Here is a 22,981-nt window from a genome sequence, read left to right on the forward strand (position 1 = left end):
AGACATCCCTGTCTTGTTGCTGATCTTATGGAAAACACTTTAGTTTTGCCCACTGAGTATGATATTGGCTGTGGGTTTGTCATATATATCCTTGATTATGTTGAGATATGGTCCCTTTACTTCCACTTTGCTGGGAATTTTTATCATATGTGGATGCTGGATTTTATCAAATATTTTTCTGGCATTTTAAATAAGACAAAAACTAATAGAATTAACAAGCAAGCAAATAATTACATATAACTCCCTCTGATACCTCTTTCTCAGTTTGAATTCAAGTTTTAACTAATCTTTCTCAAACAATATTTAGTTAATTATTGTTGGCTCTTAATTAACATCTGGCTTTATAAGGTAATGTATATTATTTTACATTTTATTAATTGTTGCAAATAATACATCCTTACAACCAGAAAGTATAAAAGCATATTAAAACAAAGAGAAAGGTTTTCTTTTTTCCAAGGAAATCAATATATTTGTCCCAATGTGTTCCTTTTTTTGTATATAGTTTTTTTGCTTTAATTGAACAGTGTACTCAGCATTTAAAATATATCTGCAAACTTTCACCCTAACACTTTACCTAAACAAAGATTAGCTCCTTCAAATGATTTAGCTGTTCACATTTATGGAGAAAAATAATTATTTGATGATGTTTGTCTAGATGTTTGTTCCCCATTTACTGAGGAAAATCAGATAAGATAAGCACAATAATTATGTTTTGACCAAAGGAAAATGAGCATTATACAGTGAAAGTATTAGTTATTCATAGAGCATGTGCTTTCTTTGCCTAACTACTCTGCTCATTTATTTCTGAGAAGATCAAATTCTCAATAATTCTTTTCATATTTTCATTTCTTCATCAATATTTAGCAAATAATTGGTTTGTACCATGCACTCCTGTAGCTATTGTTGATGCCCTCATGCAATTTATATTTTGGTAGTAGACACAAGGAATAAAAGATTAATAATAAGTATATTACATGATATACTGGAAGGTAATGCTAAATGTTTGAGGAAAAATTAAATCAGGTAAAAGGGCAATAAATGATACATGGGGAGTAGTCTTATTTTAATACATTAAATGGTCATATCACCTTAAGAGAGAATAAAATCAGTTATGTGCTTAACTGGGGTAATATATTTCCAGGCAGAAGAAATAGCATGTGCAAATGCCTAGGGCATAAAGTGTGCTGATGTGTTTGAGTAATGTCATTGCAGAAGAAATATATTGAAGAGAGGTAGAAAGTGAAGTCAGAGAGCAGCCAGAGTCCAAATTATGTAAGGCCTTGTAGCTAATAGCAGCTTAATTTTTATCACAAGGTAATGAAAATTGGCTGGGGAATTAAATGTAGAAACTTCAAAAATTTTTCTGCATAAGTTTATACCCAATGTTATTATAGCTGGTTGTATAATGTACCACAGAGACTCCAGAAATATACACATTTATTTTATTCATTCATAAACAGCTCAAGATGTTTCCAGATATATACTGAAGTGACAATATGAGAGTAGGTGCAATATAGTCATTCGGGATCTTAGACTTACAGAGACCAAGTCATCTCCAAAACCTAACTTCTAAAATTGCTATTTTCATCCAGTTAGCAGAAAAATAAGATTTTATAGGTCTTTTCCATGAACCAGGCCTGGAAGCAGCCAGATTCACTGCTTTCACTGTCCAATAGCTAGAACTCATTCACATGGCCATGATGAGGAATGTAGTCTAGATATGTGCCTGAATGAAAAAGAAAAACATAGAAAAATACAGAAATTTCTGCCACATCCATGTTTTATATTTCATTACATCTTATTGTGAATGCTATTTTAAATGAATAATAATACATATGTCATTGGATATCAAAGCTATGTTAATTTGAGGTATAATTGTATACAATACAATGTAGTCATTTTAAATGTATAGTATGAGAAATGTATACACACCCATGTAACCACCCTCTCAAAGAATATTTCTGTTATCCCCAAAATCTCCAGTCTGGTGTTTTTTCTCTCATTAAAATTTGTTTTACTGGGTCACAATAGTCTGTGACAGATTTTTGGTTAAGTTGTTTCCATTAAAAAAGTACTGATTTTAAAAACTGCTACACACACACAAACGAACAAAACATTTACCTTTTCTTATGAAGGTTTTACAATGCACTGTAACCACTGACCAGTCTTTTAATACTATTAAACTTAATGGCCAATTGAGACAAATAGTTCTGGGGCCATTCTTCCACCACTGATTAAGACTGGGGTGGCAGGTATTGGGACAGAATTCATTTAACCTACTGAGTTTTCTGGGCAGCCTTGGTGACTTTGCCAGCTCCAACTGCCTTCTTGTCTGCTGGTTTAATGACACCCACAGAAACTGTCTCATGTCACAAACAGCAAAATGGCCCAGAGGAAGATAGAGGAGCTCTCAGCATACACGGGCTCACCAGGTACCATGTTGACAATGGCATCATGACCACATTTCAGAGACTTTGGGCCATCTACCAGCTTTTTCCCAGAATGACAATCAGTCTTCTCCTACAGCTCAGTAATTTGCTGAGCAATTTTGCAGCAATATGAGCTACATGACAATGCAGCACAGGGGCACATTCAGCACTGATTTGGCCTGGATGGTTCAGGATAATCACCCAAGTCATGAAGTCAGCTGCTTCCATTGGTGGGTTGTTTTTGCTGTCACCAGCCACATTGCTACAACAAACATCTTTGACAGATAATGTTCTTGCCATTGAAACCCACATTGTCCTCAGGAAGGGCTTCACTCAAAACTTCATGATGCATTTCAACAACTTTTACTTCTGTTGGAATGTTGACTGAAGCAAAGGTGACCCTCGTTCTGGGTTTGAGAACACCAGTCTCCACTTGGCCAACAGGGACAGTACCAATATCATCAATTTTGTAGATATCCTGGAGGGGAAGATGCAGGGGCTTGTCAATTGGACAGGTTGGTGGCCAGATGCAATGCAGAGCTTCAAGCTACATGATTCCACAGGAATTCCCATTTTTACAAGTGACTTTCCATCCCTTGAACCAAGGGATTTGTCTCCAGCATGTTGTCAACATTCCAACAAGAAATTGGCACAAATGCTACAGTGTCAGGGTTGTAGCCAACTTTCTTAATGTAGGTGCAGACTCTTTAACAATTTTCTCATACCTCTTCTGGCTGTAGAGCAGTTCAGTGGAATCCTCCTTGTTAACACCAACAGTCAGGTGTTTCACACCAGTGGGAAAGCCAGAAGGGCACACTCATGGGTCTGCCCATTCTTGGAGATACTTGCTTCAAATTCACTAACACCAGCAGCAAAAATCAGAGCAGCACAGTCAGCCTGAGATGTGCCTGTAATCAGTCATGTTTTTGATAAAGTCTCTGTGTCCTGGGGTATCGATGATGATCACATAATACTTGCTGGTCTCCAATTTCCATAGTGAGATATCATTGGTCACACCACACTCACGCTTAAGCTTCCTGTTTATCGAAGACCCAGGCACACTTGAAGGGACCCTTCCCCAACTCAGCAGCCTCCTTCTCATATTTTTCAATGGTTCTGTTGTCAGTCCCACCACATTTGTAGATCAGATAGCCAGCAGTGGTAGGCTTGCCAGGATCTATGTGTTTGATGACCATGATGTTGATGAATCTTTTCCTTACCATGTTGGCTTTGATTAGTGGTGGTTTTCACGACATCTGCATTCTGGTAGCAAAGTAATTGCAAAAAAGAAGCCCTTCCTGGGGTTTTATAGTTACTCCTCCCCATCCCTAACTGTGGGATTTATCTTATTTCTGTACTATAATTTAAATCAGTCATTTTTAGAATTTCACATCATGAAGTACTCTGTATTTCCAGCATAATGTTTATGAGACCATCAAAGTTGTCAGATGATTCACTAATTTGTCCTTTTTTAGTTATGAATAATACACAGACCAGTTTAGTGATTATCATATTGATGGACACTTATTTTTAGTTTTTTTTTAATATTATAAATTGTGCAACTTATAATTCTCATGGGTGATATTTATATGAACATATACTTAAAAATTTTTATTCAGTAAGGATTTAGAAGTAGAATATCTTGGTAATAACATTCTTACCAACAAATGTCTTAATTTTAGAATTATACAGGGTGTACAATGTTATCTCAGTTGTTTTAACTTGAATTTACCAAATCGCTAAAGGTGTTTTAATAATTTCCTTTATATAAATCAATTATCTAGGCTTCTCTAGTAGATGTTTCCTATTTTCTTTTTAAATTAAAAAAAACCTTTTCAAGTATAGTTAACATTCAATATTATATTAATTTCAGGTGTTTAACATAGTGGTTTAACATTTATGTAACTTAAGTGATACCCATAGTAAGTCTTTCCTAGGAGTACGGCTTTACCTATAATGCACAAATTATGATATATTGTTATGTTTTCATTTACCTTTATCTCAAATATCTTACAATTTATATGTGTGCCTGACTGTGACCTACATTTTATGTTGCACATATGTGTAAGTGAAATGAAGTCCTGTCTCTCTCTCTCTCTGATAAATTTATCATATAGTTTTGCTGTTTTTTCATTATTTTTATTTATGTTTGCAAAGTACTAGATATAACCTACTTTATTGATTTCATGAGCTATAAAGGAATACAACACAGATTCTATAAGATGGAGTAATGAATAAAAATAAGCTTTGGATATGGAGTAAAATGCTAAGTTCGCAAGTCATTTCTGCCATTGTATTATTTGGGAAAGGCAAAATAATGATTGTGTACAAACTCCAAAGTATTAATTAAAAATATTCTTTTGTTGCTCATGATATCTCTTTAAGTAGGCAAGAGATTTATGTTCTTATTGGTCAGTCAGGCATTCAAACCAGTGATGAAGCAATAGCCATCTCAAACATCACCAGAGGAAAAGAAGATTTCTGGAGGATGGATCCTGCCTATGTCTAGGTTGGTGAATACTGGAAATATTGCAAAAGGTACTACTGCATATCACATTCATTTACTAGTTGTCAATTATTAATAACTTTAGAAACAAAAATGTTATTCTTATTTTATTTTTAGCCAGTAATTTAAAAAATCTCTTTGAAAATGGCCTTATAAATACACCAGGTCATTTATGGCTCAATCACAGGTTCTGGAATATATCTAATTATATATGTTTCCATAACTGGCTTCATATCCTGGGATTAAATAGAGTTCACATCTTTAAATTTTATAATTTTTGAAGACTTCTTTTAGAGAAGATAATTTCTGGAATTTTTATCAATTGGGAAGTGACTGCAAAATTTTAATGATCAAATTTTATCAAGAATAAAACCTTTTATAACTTCATGTTTCTTTCTTGGTATGGAGGATGGATTAGAAAACTAATAATCATATATAGTACAACTGAATGTCTACTAAAATTGACAGTAATTTCAATGTTTTCCTTTTTGTAACTTACTAATGATTACTTTCTAATCTCAGAAGTAAAGCTAATTATACATATTAAACTCCTTGCTATGATTTTATTTATTATTCCATGATTTAGCCAAATGTTATGGCAGAACTGATATTTAGCTTAAACTATTTGCCACAGAAGTGATGACAGATGAAGATGATATAATTTGCTAAGTTTGGTCATACTTGAAATAACACAGCAATCTGGCTATATACTTTTGCTGCATTTTCTGTACTATTCAGTTGAACTTGTTAATGATAACACAATGTAGTTTATCAGATTATTTTAGAAGAGGAAGGGATTAGTCAAAGAACATATATGAATGACCCATGGCCATGGACAATGGTGTGGGGATGTTTGTGGGTATGGGTGTGGGAGTGGGCTGGATGGAGGAGGGCCAAGGGGTAAAACTTGGGACAACTGTAATAGAATAAACAAGAATAAATTTTAAAAATCTCAAAAAAGGATCAATTAATAGAAACTATTATAAAGTTTGGATAAATATGTTATTTACCAAGTTAAAATAAAATTCTTATTTGACATTTTTTGTAATATTTATTAACTTTTGAAGATTAAAAATTTCCTGCATACACACTTGGTTTGTTTTTTCCTGTGTGTGCTGAAAGCTAAGGTTAAAGGAGACACGTAATTGTTTTTTCCTTAGGATGAATTTCTTTGAATTACTTTTTAAAATGTTAAAATAAATGACATTTCATATTACTAAAGATAACAACAACTAAAGTTTCATTTTAGTTTTAAAAAGAAACAAATAGAACAAGATGGCTCTAAAAGGGATCATTTTACTTTGCATCAAAGTACTATCTTCTCTTGGTAAAAGATTATTTTCAATTATTTAGACAATATTAGGAGTATAAATTTTAATTGTACAAAGCCATTTTCTAAATGCCACACATTAAATACACAAACACTAACAAAAACTGATGAGCAAAAAAAAAAAAGGTTTTAAGTAAATTTACGATTCTGTGTTGGGCCGCATGTGGCCTGTGGGACATAGGTTGAACACCATTATCTCACTTTCAAAAACACTTCTCTAAAAATAATGATTGGTAATTGGTTTTTAGCATAGTGATTCTAAGCATGTGAATTACAAGGACAATAAGGCGAATTTTAGGTTTTTAGTGGAAAAGTGGATAAATTGGAAAGCCAGAATAAAAGGCATTGTGTATGTGTGTTTTCTCTCTTATCTTTTCCTATTTTTATGGCTTCTTAAAAGATCACTTTAAATCAATAATTTGAGGTATGGCTAAACATAAGACAATTAAACTGGGTTTTGTTTAGTCTAGCCAAAAAAGAGGCAAATATTTAAAGTTATCTGTGCAACTAAATCTTATTGACACACTAGGAGCAATATACATTTAGAATAACCTTTTGAGTTAAGAATCTTATCACTTCAAAACAGATTTAGGAAAAAAAATTGTGTGAGTAAGGGAATTAAAATATCAATTCCCAGATAATCAGAAAGAATCACTTTAGGATTGGCAGTAGTCAATGATAGGTTGTCAATGAAATAATCAATCAAGTAGGTGCTGTCATCAGTAATAGTTTCCTAGCATTGTGCTTTGGGAATGTTAATATTAGGTTACGGTTACAAAGAAATTCTCTAGAAATTATCCTTATATATCTATACTTAAGATATTAGCAAATGGTGAAATAATCTCTTTCCATTTAATCTTAGATTTTACAATGTCTTCTCTAGTTCTGCTGTGAAAATTTTCAGAAGTAATTCTGTCAATCACTAGGTACTGAGATGTGCCAGAGGTCATAAAACTGTCAAACTTAGACCATGTATATAAACAATCTGCATGCATTTTGTAGAAATATATGGATGGCAGGGCATAATATACCACCAGTATTATTGAAAGTTAAATTTTACTTAAATTTAATTAAGTAAATAACTTAGTTACATGAGATTAGTTGTTTAACCAAACAAGAGAGGTCAACTTTGTCCCTACTCCTTTTTTCCTTGTTTCCTTAATTATAATATGGCAAGTAAAGAACCATAGAAATAAGAGTTTTATTTTTCAAATCCAAGTTTCTTGAAAGTAGAGAGTATAGCTGGCAGAAATATTTTAAATATACATCACTCTCCTAGTACATTTTGGAAGAAGAAATTTAGTTCCTGGAAATCTCATTCCAAGGAAAATGTCCTTGAGCAGTGCAAAGCAGATAAACCACGGGCAATATGTGATCTGACTAACATAGGGTGAGAATCCTCGTGTGCCAGCCCAGGCTTCTCTGCCCATCATTGTGTCCACATCAGTGCCATTTGAACAATATTATTTGCTCTCAGCCACCTGGTGTGATAACATATCTGGACCACACTATAGCCATTAGTTCTATTGAGAACACATTTACTTAGTTCTCAGCATTCAGTGACACTGGGGAACAATGTGATGTAATATATAACCACTCCTCAGTCAATAATGTCCACCATGAGGGTTATTCCAGTCCCCTTTATTCCTAAAATATTAACTATCTGTATGTTGATAGATTATCTGTAGACATAATGCTTTAAGTTTTCTCTGTAAGTGATTTAAATTGACATTTTCTTTTCTTTTTAAAATTTTTCCATTGTATCCCCTGAACCCCCAATCATTCTATGATTGGTAAACTCTCTACATTCTGCTCTTAACTGCCAGCAGGTTCTCCCTTGAGAATGTATATTTCCTATACCGTACACATTATCTCCTCTCAACCCCAAGGCAGCTTCCTGAAAATCACTTTTCTTTTTATAAAACTCCTACTTCCTCAAAGCTTATTACACTGGGTTTTATTACTTTCTACTTTATTTCCACAGGCTATTTAATCCAACAACTCTTCTATTTTCTCCCTTGCTAGTCCTGTGTTCTGTTATAGCTTATATCAATAGTTCATGCTCCAGTCTTTAACAGCTCTCTTTCAGACCTTCTAAGTACCACTCTATTTTTTTCATAATTCTAGGGAAAAACAAGTCTGTATAATATAAATCCTGGATATTTGTTTAATCAATGAGGGTGATCACTGCTAGAAGAAAAAAAGAAAAGAAAAGAAAAGGAAAACACAACAGAGTAGCATTTTACCGTAAGTCCTGAAGTTGAGTCTTTAGTATTACCTGTTGGATCAAGCACTTGTTTTCAATGATTAATCTCTAATCTTTTAAGTCTCCAACCAAATACATCCCTAATATGAAATATGACCCCTTAGCAAAGGTGTATAGTTGAAAACAGTACAGGTTTTCTTTTTTAAATGAGAATCTTAATTTTTAACAGAATTGGGCTTATTAATGATAGTTATGTTTATGTCTTAAATGATAATGATAGTTTTTTGTTTATGCAGCATGAGAATAAGACTTTAAAATGTCATGAGAATAAATTTAGATCTAAGCAACTTCCTCTTTGCTTTTATTATCAAGAACAAAAGGTAAGAAAAATTCCACCTGGAAATTATGAAGAAATGATAACTGTAGAAGGTGAATTAGATTCAGTATGTGACAGAATACTTGTAATTTAGTAACAGATGCTCTGTTATACCTTCTGCAGTTTTAGTAGACAGGTCAATAATCCTTTTTTTTTGGTGTTTTCTTATTTTAAATTAAAAGTTATTTAATGTTTAAAAATTACATTATATTTTTTTCCTATTATCCACCACAGAAATATCTCTACTTTTTATATAAATGTAATCATGGTCTCATTCATTTAATTATTTATCTATAGAAGCCCATTTGCCTAGTTTTGAGACTGTGAGTTTTGTTCATTGATCTTCTCGTGTAGGGAATAAATCATTTGAGTAGCCAATAGGTAATATCTTAGCTAATTATCTGATTGCCACTTGAGTATATTTGACATACAGAGAGCAAGTTTTGTCTGTGAAATAACTGATTTTTTACAGAATTCCTCAAAGAATGGATCCTTTAATTCATGATGTTACACTTTTTTAAGTGTGTATGATATATAATATGAAGCTAAAGAGTCTAATTCATGGCCAACTATGAAGGAGTCTAAAAATGCATCACTGATTCAGGCACAGACATATTCCTGAATGTTTTCTAAAACTTGCATCTCCTTCATGTGTATTGAAATAAACAGACTAGCAAATGGAACAAAAATATAACAATAAAAATAGAAAGATGGTAAAAATTAGTTTAAACCAGTTGGAAAAACTAGAAAGGTTAGAAATATAGTCAAAATAGGATATTAATAATTGATAGTTTTATAATAATATTAAATGTATTAATAGTATTACACTATTAAATGTATTAATAGTGTAAAAGTTAATACTTTACAGCTTAGAAAATGAACATAAAATAACAATAGCAATAAATAATCACATATAGTAAAAAATGTGAATTGTGTATGCAGCAAAGCACTAAAAAATAAAAAATAAAAAATTTGAAATTATAAGGAATATGAAAATTTTAAGTGAGTGGTTAAAAAAATAAACTTAAAGGGACTAAATATAGAGCACTCATCTATAATCTTACGACTTGAGTGAATTTTCCTCTCCTCATGCTGAATATTAACCAGAGCTCTCCTCCACATTTTCTGTTTGCAATATTTTAAAAATAGCATTTAAAGTTTTCCCCTTTGCAAGAATATGAATGGACCTGGAGAACATTATGCTAAGTGAAATAAGCCAGGCAGAGAAAGAAAAATAACATATGATTTTACTCATATGTAGAATCTAACGAACAAACTAAACTAATAAGCAAAATAGAGACAGGCTCACAGAGTGCAGGATGACAGCTAAGGAAGCGGAGGGTAGGGGGTGGAGGGATTGACAAAAAGGAAAAAGGACTCATGGACATGGACAACAGGGTGGTGATTGCTGAGGGAGGAGGTAATAGGGGACTAAATGGTAATGAAGAAAATACAATAAAATAATTCATGTCTCAAAAGGAAAAATAGCATTTGATAGAGACGAGGTTTTCAGGTGAACAGGTCTCAATTTGTATTAAATTAAGGTTTTCTGGATGCTATAGAAAACATAAAAGTATTTAGTTCTTTTAAAGAAATTTTTAGCAAATATCTTTAATATTAAAGAGACTACTTATGCTTGCCAATCATGGAAAAATGACTCAATTTAACAACCCTTACATTTAAGTACTCTCAGTAACAAAATATTCACCATTAAGAAAATGCAAAAAAACAAAAAATAAACAACCATCACAACACAGCAACAATAAGTCCTTAATATGCTCATGAGAAAAATACATAGGGTTGAGAAAATGAGGAAGGGATATGACAAAATATGCCTTGATGTAGAGTATGTGGAGAATAAATAATGAACAAGAATTAGCTGTATCTCTCACCTGAGGGCACTCTCCCTTTAAGACAAATTTTAGGCAAAATTTCACTCAAAAAAGACATTTCACACCATGGTTGGCCTGGCTTATTTGGTTGGAGTGATGGCCTGTAAACAGAAAGGTTGTGGGTTCAGTACCTGGTCAGGGCACATGCCTATGTTGCAGGTTTACTATCCCCCACCCACAGTCAGGGCTCATTCAAGAGGCAACTGATGGATGTTTCTCACACATCAATGTTTTTCTCCCTCTCTTCCCCTCTCTCTAAAATCAATAAGCATGTCTTGGATGAGGATAAAAAAATTCTCATTCTTTAGTCTATGCAAATAGTCACTGTATGTTTTCATAGTAATGCTTTAATATAGTAATTTTTATATTTTAATAATCTTTTATTTTTTCAGTACAACATAAGCATCTTCAAAAAAGTGTCAGATTTTTTGCAAGGTATTCATTGTAGAACTTCGACCATAGTAGATCATCAATAAATAATTGATGAACATAAATTAGCAATCAATATAGAGAAAGGTCCTCAATTTAATGTGTTTTCAACCGAATTGACCACATCTACCCAAGCAAAAATTAATAGTTATCTTGCTTCTTTCCAAATGGGAATTTCTCATTACATTAGTATTTATTCCATTATCATTTTATTACACTCCATGCTACACCATTCATTGCCATTGTTTTATTTATATTAAAAAGAAACATTATTTTAAAATGTCCATGACATAATTTAAAATATACTTCCTGCACATATGTTCATTGAGTTGGTGTCATTCTCAGTTGGTTTAAAACCTGGAACACTATACAGCTTAAAAAGAAGGAAATCTTACCTTTTGTAATAGTGTGGATGGACCTGAAGATCATTATGCTAAGTGAAATAAGCCAGTCAGAGAAAGACAAGTATGTACGATCTCAGTGATATGTGAAATCTTTGAACAAAATAAACTGACAAATGAAATAGAAACAGAGGCATGGGTACATGGAACAGACTAACAGCTCCGAGCGGGGAAGTGGAGAGAGGGGAATGGATTAAAGAAGGTGAAGGGATTAACCAGTGAATTTATGTGCATTACACATGGATAGAGACTACAGTGTGGTGATGGCCAGAGGGAAGAGGGGGTGGGGGTAGGGTGGAGGTGAGCAAAGGGAGGCAAATAGGACATCTGTAATAGTGTCAATAATAAAACGAAGTTAAAAAATTTGGTACATAAAAAAGGGTGTGGACCCCCTAAAAGTATGAATATTTGGGGGATTACATCAATACTTTAAAGAAGAGGTAAAGAATAAACTTGAGAAATGGACTATATGAAGAATGAATAACTCTTCATGGTCGCAACACAAGGCTGTAAAGTTTGATGACACCATAATGTGCATGGAAGATGCAAGCTTGGAACCTCCAGTTGTGACAGGCTTTGAATGTTAAAGTCGAGAATTAAGTGGCCTCACACATTATGTTGCATAGATATTTGGCTTTGGAATGTCCACTGTATCTTGTGGGGGTCTTACTCCACAGGCCAAGGGCATGTTTTATGCTAACAGGTCAAAATCTCTCTACACCAGTTTTAGTCTAAGGATCTGTGCACCAGGAGCTTTTGCTACAGAGGGAACATCGAGTGAAAGGATGCCGGACATCAGGCTTAAGCATTTCTGTTGGGAACCGCCCTGACTGGTATCAGAAGCTGAAACCCCCACCTAGGCTAAGGCTAAGGGAACGCCCTTGGAACCGTAAGCCAGCAAGGAGACAGAAGCTTATCTCCCTGGCAGGAATGCTACTTCTGCTGCTTTATTCATAACTGAACCCCAAAAAGCTTGGTCAGTTAGCCAAAGATGGGTAAGATTCCCCAAGGGGGGAACAACCTAAGACAGGCAGGATCACTTTGGGAGGCCCCCCAAAAGAAGGACTTGGGGGGCTGCAGCAAAAGGGGGTGATGGACCCTTGCTCCTCAGCTTTGACATAGCCTGAGTTCTCATCATCAGGGAGAAAATCTCCTTATCTCTTGGTTGTCTTAGTTCCCTTGCTCCACCTAAGCCTGAAACAATGACAGGGTGGTGCAGCTCTGTGCTGAAAAGGGCAGATTCCCCGGGTGATCAGGCCTAAGAAAGAATATGTAAATTACTGTGAAACCTTCTTTGTTTAGAATGCTCTCAGTTGAATGAGAAGGGTCCAAGGAGGAAGTTAGTTTGTTCCTCAAAGTCTTACAGCTCTTTGACCCCGACTCAAAATAGACCAGCAGAGTTCCTTGTTTTCTATAGTTCCTTACTTCCCCCTAATGAGTACTGTACTTTACCTGAATTATTATGCAAAATGAGCCTAATAAAAAGCAGGTATGGATGGTAAATCGGTGCGGTCCCCACTGGGGGGGGGGGCATTCTGTCCCTACTTCTCCACAGAAACTAGTTTGTCTCTGTGCATGTTTTTTCTTGTGTGTTTTTCGATGAGCCACCCACAGCATTCCATGATCACTGCTGGCCAGTGACCCACGCATCACATTTCAGCTTCCATTTTTCTACTGGGTGGAAAAAATCATTTTACATAATAATGTTGATAAAATTAAGAATAAAAATTATATGATTTAGTATTGCTATTATTCCAGTAAAACTTTTTTTCACTGTTTTTGAATTAAAAGAGGTAAATATAAAGGTAAATTCCCCTTTATGACAAAGTTATGTACACATATAGCTCCTTCTTTGTGTTTACAAACATTTTTTCAGTAGAGGGTAGGATCTAAACTGTCCATGATTAGCAGATTTAATATCTGAATTACTAATTTTAAACAACAATAACTTCATATCCCATGAAAAGTTCCCTGGTGATAGAGAAATTTTAGAAGCAAGTTAGATAGAAAGGCAAAGTCACATTTTAATATAAACTGTTTAGGAAAATCTATATTATACATATTATATTTTCTGGCAATTGAGTTGACTATATTTGAAATAACACTCAAACAGTGGTTTAAATTTAGATGTGTTTATATTTGGTAATAAACAGATTTCTATAAACTTGACTTGATTAAATAGTTGTAAGAATAACTTCCCATAAAATCAGTCATTTTATTTTAATCACACTCTGTAAGCTCACTCTGGAGAAAATATCTGACTATCAATCATCATTTCTTAGCCATTACTTAGAAAATGAATGCACGTCATGGATTTAAGTGCTTCCCAGAAAATGCAATTTTAAAGTCCTTAAAAAGCTTATGGTTTTAGGAAAATAAAAGGCTTTGGATGAATTGTAACCAAAAATATAAACTATTACTTTGTAAAATTAAATAAATTCACATGTAAGATTTTGTGTCACAAAACCTGATTTTAAAAATTCTCTTAAAATATTACAGCATGTTCTGATGGATGTAAAAATTTAAATCTCACAGGTGACTTTTTTTACATTACTTTTTTATTTATTAACTCACCATGGCTACTTCCATTTGACTCTTCACACATGAAAATGAAACACAGCCAGTATCTGCAATGTTTGTCATCTTCTTCATAGGAGAAAAGAGAAAGTAAAAGTCTGGTTTTTGCTGGCCTTAAACTTTCACTTTCATAAATAGCAGAAAATATCCATGCCATCTTTTTGTTTTCCTTGGTCTGTTTTAATCTTAGTGATGCTCACTTCCATAGTACTTGTAAAGGTGAGTTGGGTTTGTGTATAAAGGGAAATGATATTGCTGGTGCTTCAGAATCCATTGGCCAACCCAACTGTAATAAACTGTATCATATCTCTTATGATTATTTATACTACATGACTGAATAATGTCCTCATCATATATTCCAGAACTGTTTTTGTAATCATGTCTGCTATTGTAAGTTTTATCTAAGACTAATGGGCTGCAGTGTGAGTTATGAGCTATTGATTGAGTCTCTTGCTATAACATGATACTTAACTTGTTTGCCACAAGTTTACAAGCAATGTGAACTTCATAAAAATATGAGCACATGAATACATTACTATTGACTAATAATCTTGGCCTCTTTTCTGATTGAGTATAGAAAAAGAAAAGTACCTCATATTAATAATCAAGTTTATAAGCGTATCCATCCATAAAAACATTTTCAGAAAATAAATGCAGTTTAATTGTACAAAATGAAAAACATATAATTTATGTCATACATTTATAATTGTATATTATTTATTTACCTAAGTGCAAAACTATTATTCACTTTTTCTTTCGCATCTCTGGTTTTTAGATGATTTGAAAAATGGTATTTTTGTCAAACTTTGTATATTATTCAAAAATTACATCTATTAAAGAATGGTTTGAAGCTACAACATTATAAAAGACTTGATTTTTTTAAAAACACTAATACCAAGCTGGTGTGTTTGAATAAAGGCACTTGTTTCTAGTAACTACATAACAAGATTAGGATAAAAAATGGATAACAAATTTTACTCCCAACACATATAGTCACTCTGAGTAAAGTCTGTAGTATTACCAAGTTTAACCACTCAAATATCCTTGTACAGAACTTTTAGACCAGGTTTGTAACTGACTGTAAAACTGGAATAGCACAAACAGAAGCAGAAGATCCAATCAAAATTGCTGAATCTAATACTATGTTACCCTACAAAACAACACACAGGATGAGGCAAAGTAGGTTTGCTGTTGTTCATATGGAAAATAATACCATAATTAATATATAATAATACAAAAATAAACTCTGTGTCGTGTACTCACGGCTATAAACCTACTTTTGCCACACCTTGTCTTTGTTTTGTAGAGGACTGAAGTTGAAAAGGATGTAAAAGTACTTTTTCAGAAAAAAATATTGGAAAGAAGCAGTAAGAGTAGTCATTTCAAGTTCCAGAATACAGACTTTTCAGAAATGTTGCATGACACCTGAAGTCAGGAAGACATCAATTGTGATTTAATCAATTTGTTCTGAAAATTTTCTATATAAGTTGATCACCATGGGAAATGCCTCTTTTGAATAAAATCAAGCTGAATAAATGTGTTACATGTTGGGGGTAAATTTATTATGATTTTAAAACACATTTAATTTAAATAGTCTTACCTATATAATACATTTTCTTTTTAATTAATTTCAGCATCAAAGTAATGCATATAATATCTCACGGGAGGAGGCTATTCATGTGTTTTCTCCTTTACATATGTGTAATCATAGCATGAGCACATCATCGTTCCCAGTTTTAAGAGCCTACAAAATGTCAGATTCCTAAAATAGAAAAAGTGGTATTATGTCAATTAGTACCTCTAATCTTCAACTTCCTCTAAAGTTTAAAAGATTTTATTTGTTGCTGAGGACCACAACTACTAAAGAAAACTGAAAATACTCACCTACTTTAGCTGTATCCAGATTATTATGCTAAGTGAAATAAGCCAGTCAGAGACAGAAAAATAGCATATGATTTCACTTATATGTGAAATCTAATGAATAAGATAAGCTTATTCACAAAATAGAAACCAAAGTATAGATACATGAAACAGACTGACAGCTGTCAGAGGGGAAGGAAGTTTTGGGGGTCTGGATGAAAGAAAGTGAAGGGACTGAGCAAATAAAAAGTCACACATAGATGTGGCATGTGGCATATATGTGTGTATGTATGCACATACATATAAACACAGACAACCATGTGGTGAAAGCCAGAGGCAGGAGATTGAAGGGGTAGGTGGAGAAAGAAAGAAACTTTGCTTGAGGTGGTAGGCACATGATGCAGTGTGCAAATGACTGTTTGTTGACTTGTACACTTGAAACCTATATGATTTTGTGAACCAGTGTCACTTCAATAAATTTAGTAAAAGAAAATATAATCACACCTAGTGAATTAACAGAAAAAAAGTGTCTTAGAACAACTTACCATCATTCTCAGTAGGAGAATATTGTTGCAAATTGTCAACATTAACAATTACAGCTATATTCTAACCCTGCTCTATGGCATAATAGATTATTTACTATTCATATTAAATTAAATTTCTGTTTCAATGATAATTTAAAATTCATTCAGTCCTACTAGAAACAAGAAGTGTTATTAAATCTATTGAATATTGAATAAACAATCAGCACTCATAAAATAACTATTGGAACTTTTGTTAAAATGGTGAGTAAGAAGGTACGGTACAGTTTGGAAGGTTACCCCAGTATTTCCTACAAGTTGCCCTTGACTACCATTGAATTTACTTAAAGCAATAGATAAGTGACCCATGTTTTCAAATTTAAATATGTTATTAAGGTATGTAGATAGCAATCAATTTCCACTTATTTTCTAATTTTTCACCCATAAAAAAGCAAATAGACAACTGTGGAAATTCTGATTTGGATATTTTTTAAAAATTCATTTAGGGATTAAAAAACCATAGGAAATATACTCCATTATATCAATTGTATCAGGGAAATAGAAACATGTGACCACAGGAATCTTAAGAGGAACAGATAGAAAAGGAGGAGATTTTTTTTCTCTCTTTCTCTTTTCTTTGTGTCTGTTTTATATTAGGTCTGCCCAGAAGGTATCCAGCCATGTAATATGAAAAATAGAGACATTTATTGAATAGATACAAGATACAAGACACAGGAAACATTGTACACAGGACAATGACCCCTCAGTCCCCTTCAATGTAGGTACCTTGGGACCTCACACAGTTCTCCAATTACCATCAGCTTCCCCCTCATATTTTCCTGAATCTCATTGATGGTCTGAAATCTGTTCCCATTCAAAGGTGATGAAATGCCAGAAGTCTTAGGGCACCAAATCTGGGCTTCAGGGGAGCTGAGTCACCTGAATGATTTGATGTTTCACCAAAAAAAACATGCATAAGACATGATGCAAGAGTGGGTATGTTCTGATAAAGCTGCCAATCACCATTTGCCCATCTCTGTGACTTTCTGAATTATTGGAATATTTTTCACGGAGGAATATTCAAGCTTAATGCAAAATTTGATGCAGATTTGTTGCTCTACCCTCTTAGTCATTTTGAATGTGACAGCCACACAGCACACATGCTCATCATTGTTGTCTACTGTCTCCAGTGATGAGTACAGTGAAGTTGTCATTGTCCAGGCATGCACATTCTAGTCCACTCTCCTTGGCTGTCAAATTACATTGTTATAGCTGTTATTCAATTACATTGAATATAACTGTTCTCATTATATTAACAACAGTAGCACTTTTTTTTTTTTTGGACAGACCTTGTATGTACATATATAATGAAACTCTTAATCTACTTTTGATAATATTCAGGATAAAATAAGTCTGAATCAAAGTTAATATGATAGAAAAAATAAGATCTTATACTTAAAAAATAAATATCCAGATTACTTAAGAAAGAGGCAAATATATATGTTTTTATTTATGATGGTACTCAACAAAAAATGAAGAGATGTCAAGAGTAAAAGCAGACAGGGATGACTTAAGGAAGCCCTCTTTTAGCTATTACTGTTATAACTCCTGTTAGGAGATGAAGAATCTTATATCCAAACAGCATTGAAAGTATCCTCTGAAAGGTAAAGAGAAGGCTTTTGCATGTAAAATACAAAATTGGAAAAACTTTCCTTTGACAATGAAAATTAATATAGCTAGAATAAGAGCTGTTGTCAATTTAATTATTTCTAGATTTTCTATGTAAATTTTACAATTTTTTATTCTAAGTTTAAAATAGTATTATTTAGAAATCAGTCATGGCACTTACATTTTCATTATAAATTTTATTTTACCATGATTCAATGCCATCTTTTTAAATTCACACTCATTTATACATTTTATTTATTCAGTACTGCTATGCTGTGTCTTTGGTTATATTTTAAAGTTTTCTATATTTTTGTTTTTGATATTAGATTATTAACACATATTTAAATTTGAGTTTTGATGTAATACTCAAATCTCTATGTTTTCATATGTTGATTTATCCATATGTTGATAACTCATTCATATTAATTATAATGAATTGTAAGTTGGAACTTATTGGCTTTCTATACTTTAAACCAAATTGGTTTTATCTCTTTTTCCATGCTGGGTTTTATTATACATATTGACTTTTTATTTTCTCTCAAGATATTGCAGATATTTATACTATTTTTATTTTAAACACACACACACACATATAACCTTTCCTGCTAACAATGTCAAAACAGTAACATGGGGTATTTCTTCTTTCTACCCAATTACTTATTTGATATTTGTGCTACAATAGGTAATTTCACATTCATGTCCTTTTTAATTACTGTTTATGTTCATTTCCTTTTTATGACCTTTAATTTCTATCCAGACTTTTATTAGCATGGCAGAAATGAACACTTATTAGTAAGCATGTTTTCATAGTTTCATTGACACATTTATTCTCTTGTCTTTTTTATTTTTGATGTATTTAAAAATAAAGTTAAAAAATTTTTTGGTAGATTAAATTTGTTTATTTTAATCCTCACCTTAAAATATATTATTGACTTTAGAGAGACAAGAAGGAAGGGGGAGAGGGAGAGAGAGAGCACGGGTGTGCTCTGGAGAGAAACATCAATGTGAGAAAGAAATATTGATCAGTTGCCTCCCACAGGAAGTCTGAGTAGGGGTCAAAACCACAACTTGGGTATGTGCCCTGGTAGATCGAACCCACAACCTTTTTTTTTTTTTTTTTTTTGGTATACGATAAGTTTCCAAACAACTGAGCCACCGGATCAGGGTAGGTAGATTAAGTTTTGACTATTTTTAAAGGGGTTCTTATGGAAGTTTTATCTCCTCCATCAATATTTATATGCTATTTAATCTCTTTTGCTTTCACACAGGACTAAGTAAAAATTCTTGAATTGAAGTACTTTTTCCTTAAAGTTTTATTTACTTTATATTTGCAATCACTTGGAAACAATAATGTTAAATCCCTACCATACTGCATCATGAAAATCTGTTTTGTTTTTCTCTTACATACTTTAGCTACATTGTTTGTTCTGAAAATATCAGGTTATATCTGAGTAGATGTTAAAGTTTATAGACTTTTCTTGTTATTTAGACACTGAAATATTAAGGAGAATTTTCTTTTATCTTTTTTATTATTGTATATTGCATCATATCAAATTCCCTAATTCCAAAATTTTTGTTTATAGTGTTTCTTCTTTATTATTTCCATTGCTTTTATTTTCTGTAACTGAGTTATCTTTTTATCCTTAGCTAAAGGACATTAATATCTAATTTGAAGTGATAAGGTGTTATTGAAATGGTACACGTAAACATGTAAAAAGTAAGTATTTGGCCACATGAACATACTTGATAGGAAACTGAAGAACTCTTCAGAGTTGAGTAAATACTTGTCTGGCAACGTACAAAATAGCAGCATGGTGCAGGGGGAGTAACCATTGTTACTACAGCCAGGCAACCTAGGAATTTTCCCCACACTTTACCAGCTGCATGACCTCAGAAATGTTACTTAAGCTTTCTGCGCCTCTATTTATTCAACTATAAATGGATATAATAGAACTGCCTACTGAATGGATAAAAATGACTCAAGTTAATCTTTTTAGAATCATATGAAGAAAAGTAGATAAATTCTCCAATTAGAATAGACATATTTCTTATTAAATATTTCTTAATGAAACCTTCTATTACATTCATATCCTCATTGAATTATTTCATATTCTTTTATCAACATTACATATTGAAATATCTTGCATGCTAGACTTATTTTTCTCTGAATATTTCTTCTGAATATGATATTTTTGAGTATTATTTTCTCTGCAGGAGTTTTTTTGTCTGTCTAAAAGTGCTGATACTCAAGGAAGAAAGAAACTTCCTCTTTTTTCACTCTAATAATAAATTTATATTAAGTTCCTTTATAATTTTATTTCATGATATTTAAAAGTAATTGTGTAAGTCAGAGATTTTCAACTTTTTTCATCTGATGGCACACATAAACTAATTACTAAAATTCTGTGGCACACCAAATATATATATGGCACCAATCTGACAAAAAGGGTATAGTTTTGATTTATACACACAGGACACTATCATTGTGTTAGCTGTTGTCATTTAAAAAAAGTATTTGACAATATAAAGAAAAAGATGTCAATTCCCCTGATAAAATATCCAGGTATTGCATGAAAAGAACCTATGCACCCCAATGTTCATAGCAGCATTATTTACAATAGCCAAGTGGTGGAAACAGCTTAAGTGCCCATGAGTAAACAAGTGGATCAAAAAACGGATACATTTACACACCAGAATACAACACAGCAGAAAGAAGGAAGGAGCTCCTACCCTTGAGGACAGCATGGATGGAACTGGAGAACATTATGCTAAGTGAAATAAGCCAGGCAGTGAAAGACAAATACCATATGATCTCACTTATAGATGGAACCTAATCAACAAAACAAACAAGTGAGCAAAATAGAATCAAAGAAATGGAAATAAAGAACAAACTGACAGTGACCAGAGGGGAGGAAGGAGGCGGATAATGGGGGTAAAGAAGGGGCAAGTCAAGGAATATGTATAGAGGACCCATGGGCACTGACAGCTGAGTGGGGATTGACTGTGAGGGAGAGGGGAGACCAACAAGGGAAAATGTGGGACAACTGTAATTGAACAACGATTTAAAAAGAAAAAAAAATCTTACAGTACACAGTTGAAAATCACTGGCATAAGCAACAAAGAAATGATTAAAAAATTAAAAATTTTTAATTTTTATTAAAATATATTGGACTCATATATTGGATATGATTAATAAAATAATACCAAAATTAGTAAGCATTTCCCCCACTTCCTTTTTTAATGTTATATTTTTGTTCCTGTAATTATGTTAAACACACTACAAAATGTCATTGCTGCCAGTCACAGGCACAGTATAAACCAGGCCCTGCAAACAGTTCTGCTTTCTTTCTTCACTTTAGAAAATTATTTCCAAGAATTTTTTTCATAGAAAAGTTGAAGCAGAATTCCTCATCTCAAGGTAATGATTAATATCACTCTACAAAAAAATCTTTTGCATCAATAAAAATAAAGCATACAATAGCTGTAACTTTAAATTTTACATTTTCCCAAGGGCAAAACACATCACTATATAAAATAGAGATGTGAGCCTTTGTTTTTATGTAGAATTGATCTAAACTCCATATCCTTAGCTGGATTCCTGTAGTATTTTCTTTGGCACTAATGTTTGGAAATGTGACAGAGTAGTTTTAAACTGAATATCTGATGGAAACTGTTGATGCCAATGGGTTGACAATTTGAATTGACAAGGATCCCACTGAAGAAGTCAAGAGTTAAAATTTCATAATTTTTAAAAAGTAGAGTAACAAAAAAGAAAACCAAAAATTTTATATTTTCTTTAAAAAGTGATTGACAGAGTACTGCCCCATCCAATTATAAACCTGATATATATATATAAAAGCCAGACAGACAAGCTGGAAAGGGATCTAAAATACTGGGTCCTAAAGGGGAAAAAAGTTAACTACATTACTTTCCAGAAACAAAGAATTTAAAATTATTGAGACCATGTGCCCTCCTAACATTCTTTTTTCATGCTATGCTTCTGTTGCTGTTGTTATGCAAACACACTACAACAATCCATTGCTGCCACTTGTGGACATAATGCAGATTAAAGTCAGACTCTGTAAATGTTTCTCCTCTCCTTTATCATTTTAGTAAATTATTTCCTAGAAGTTTTTTTATGGAAAAGTTTAAACAGGATTTATCATCTGAATTTCATGGTTATTATCACTCTATAAAAACCCTTTGTGTCAATCAAAATACAATATACAATAGTAATAGTGTTGTAATATATTAGGTACATATTGATGTCATTACTATTGTAAATACTGTTGCATTATTGTAATAACTAGTGAGATCTAGATTTTAAAAGTGGCAAGTTTCTAAGGGAAAGATGATGATGAACATAGTGGAGATGAAGTTTAGGGAGTGGTAGTGAGCAAATGATGGTTTTTGTTAGGTTGTAATTAGTAGTTTGTTCTCTAGTGAAAAAGTTTGGGAAGTAGATAGTCTAGTGTAAGGTAAACTTTTTAAATCTCTTTTGGATTTTCTTTTTGTTTCTCATTATACCTCTTTTTTGAAAACTGTTGCCATTTTTTCTTGTATTTTCTTCCTCAATATTCTATTTATACTGGTGTCTAAATATTCAATTTAGAATGTTTCCAGGTTAAATTAAAATTTTATTTTAGGAATCTGGTAAAAATGATTTTATCAAGGCTATATATAATACTGAGTTTAAGATATTAAATAAACAGTATAAAGTATAAGCCAAATTATATAATTGCTGGGAAGTTACATAATAAATGTAAACAAAGGTTAATATTTTACA

At 32.7% G+C, this 22,981-nt stretch overlaps 1 pseudogene; it reads right to left on the bottom strand.

Moving 5' to 3' along the window:
- Positions 1 to 2,276: 2,276 nt before the first annotated feature.
- LOC114513068 lies at positions 2,277 to 3,667 on the bottom strand (annotated as a pseudogene).
- Positions 3,668 to 22,981: the final 19,314 nt, after the last annotated feature.

This window comes from Phyllostomus discolor, chromosome 2, assembly GCF_004126475.2.
Source record: "Phyllostomus discolor isolate MPI-MPIP mPhyDis1 chromosome 2, mPhyDis1.pri.v3, whole genome shotgun sequence".
Classification (NCBI taxonomy): domain Eukaryota; kingdom Metazoa; phylum Chordata; class Mammalia; order Chiroptera; family Phyllostomidae; genus Phyllostomus; species Phyllostomus discolor.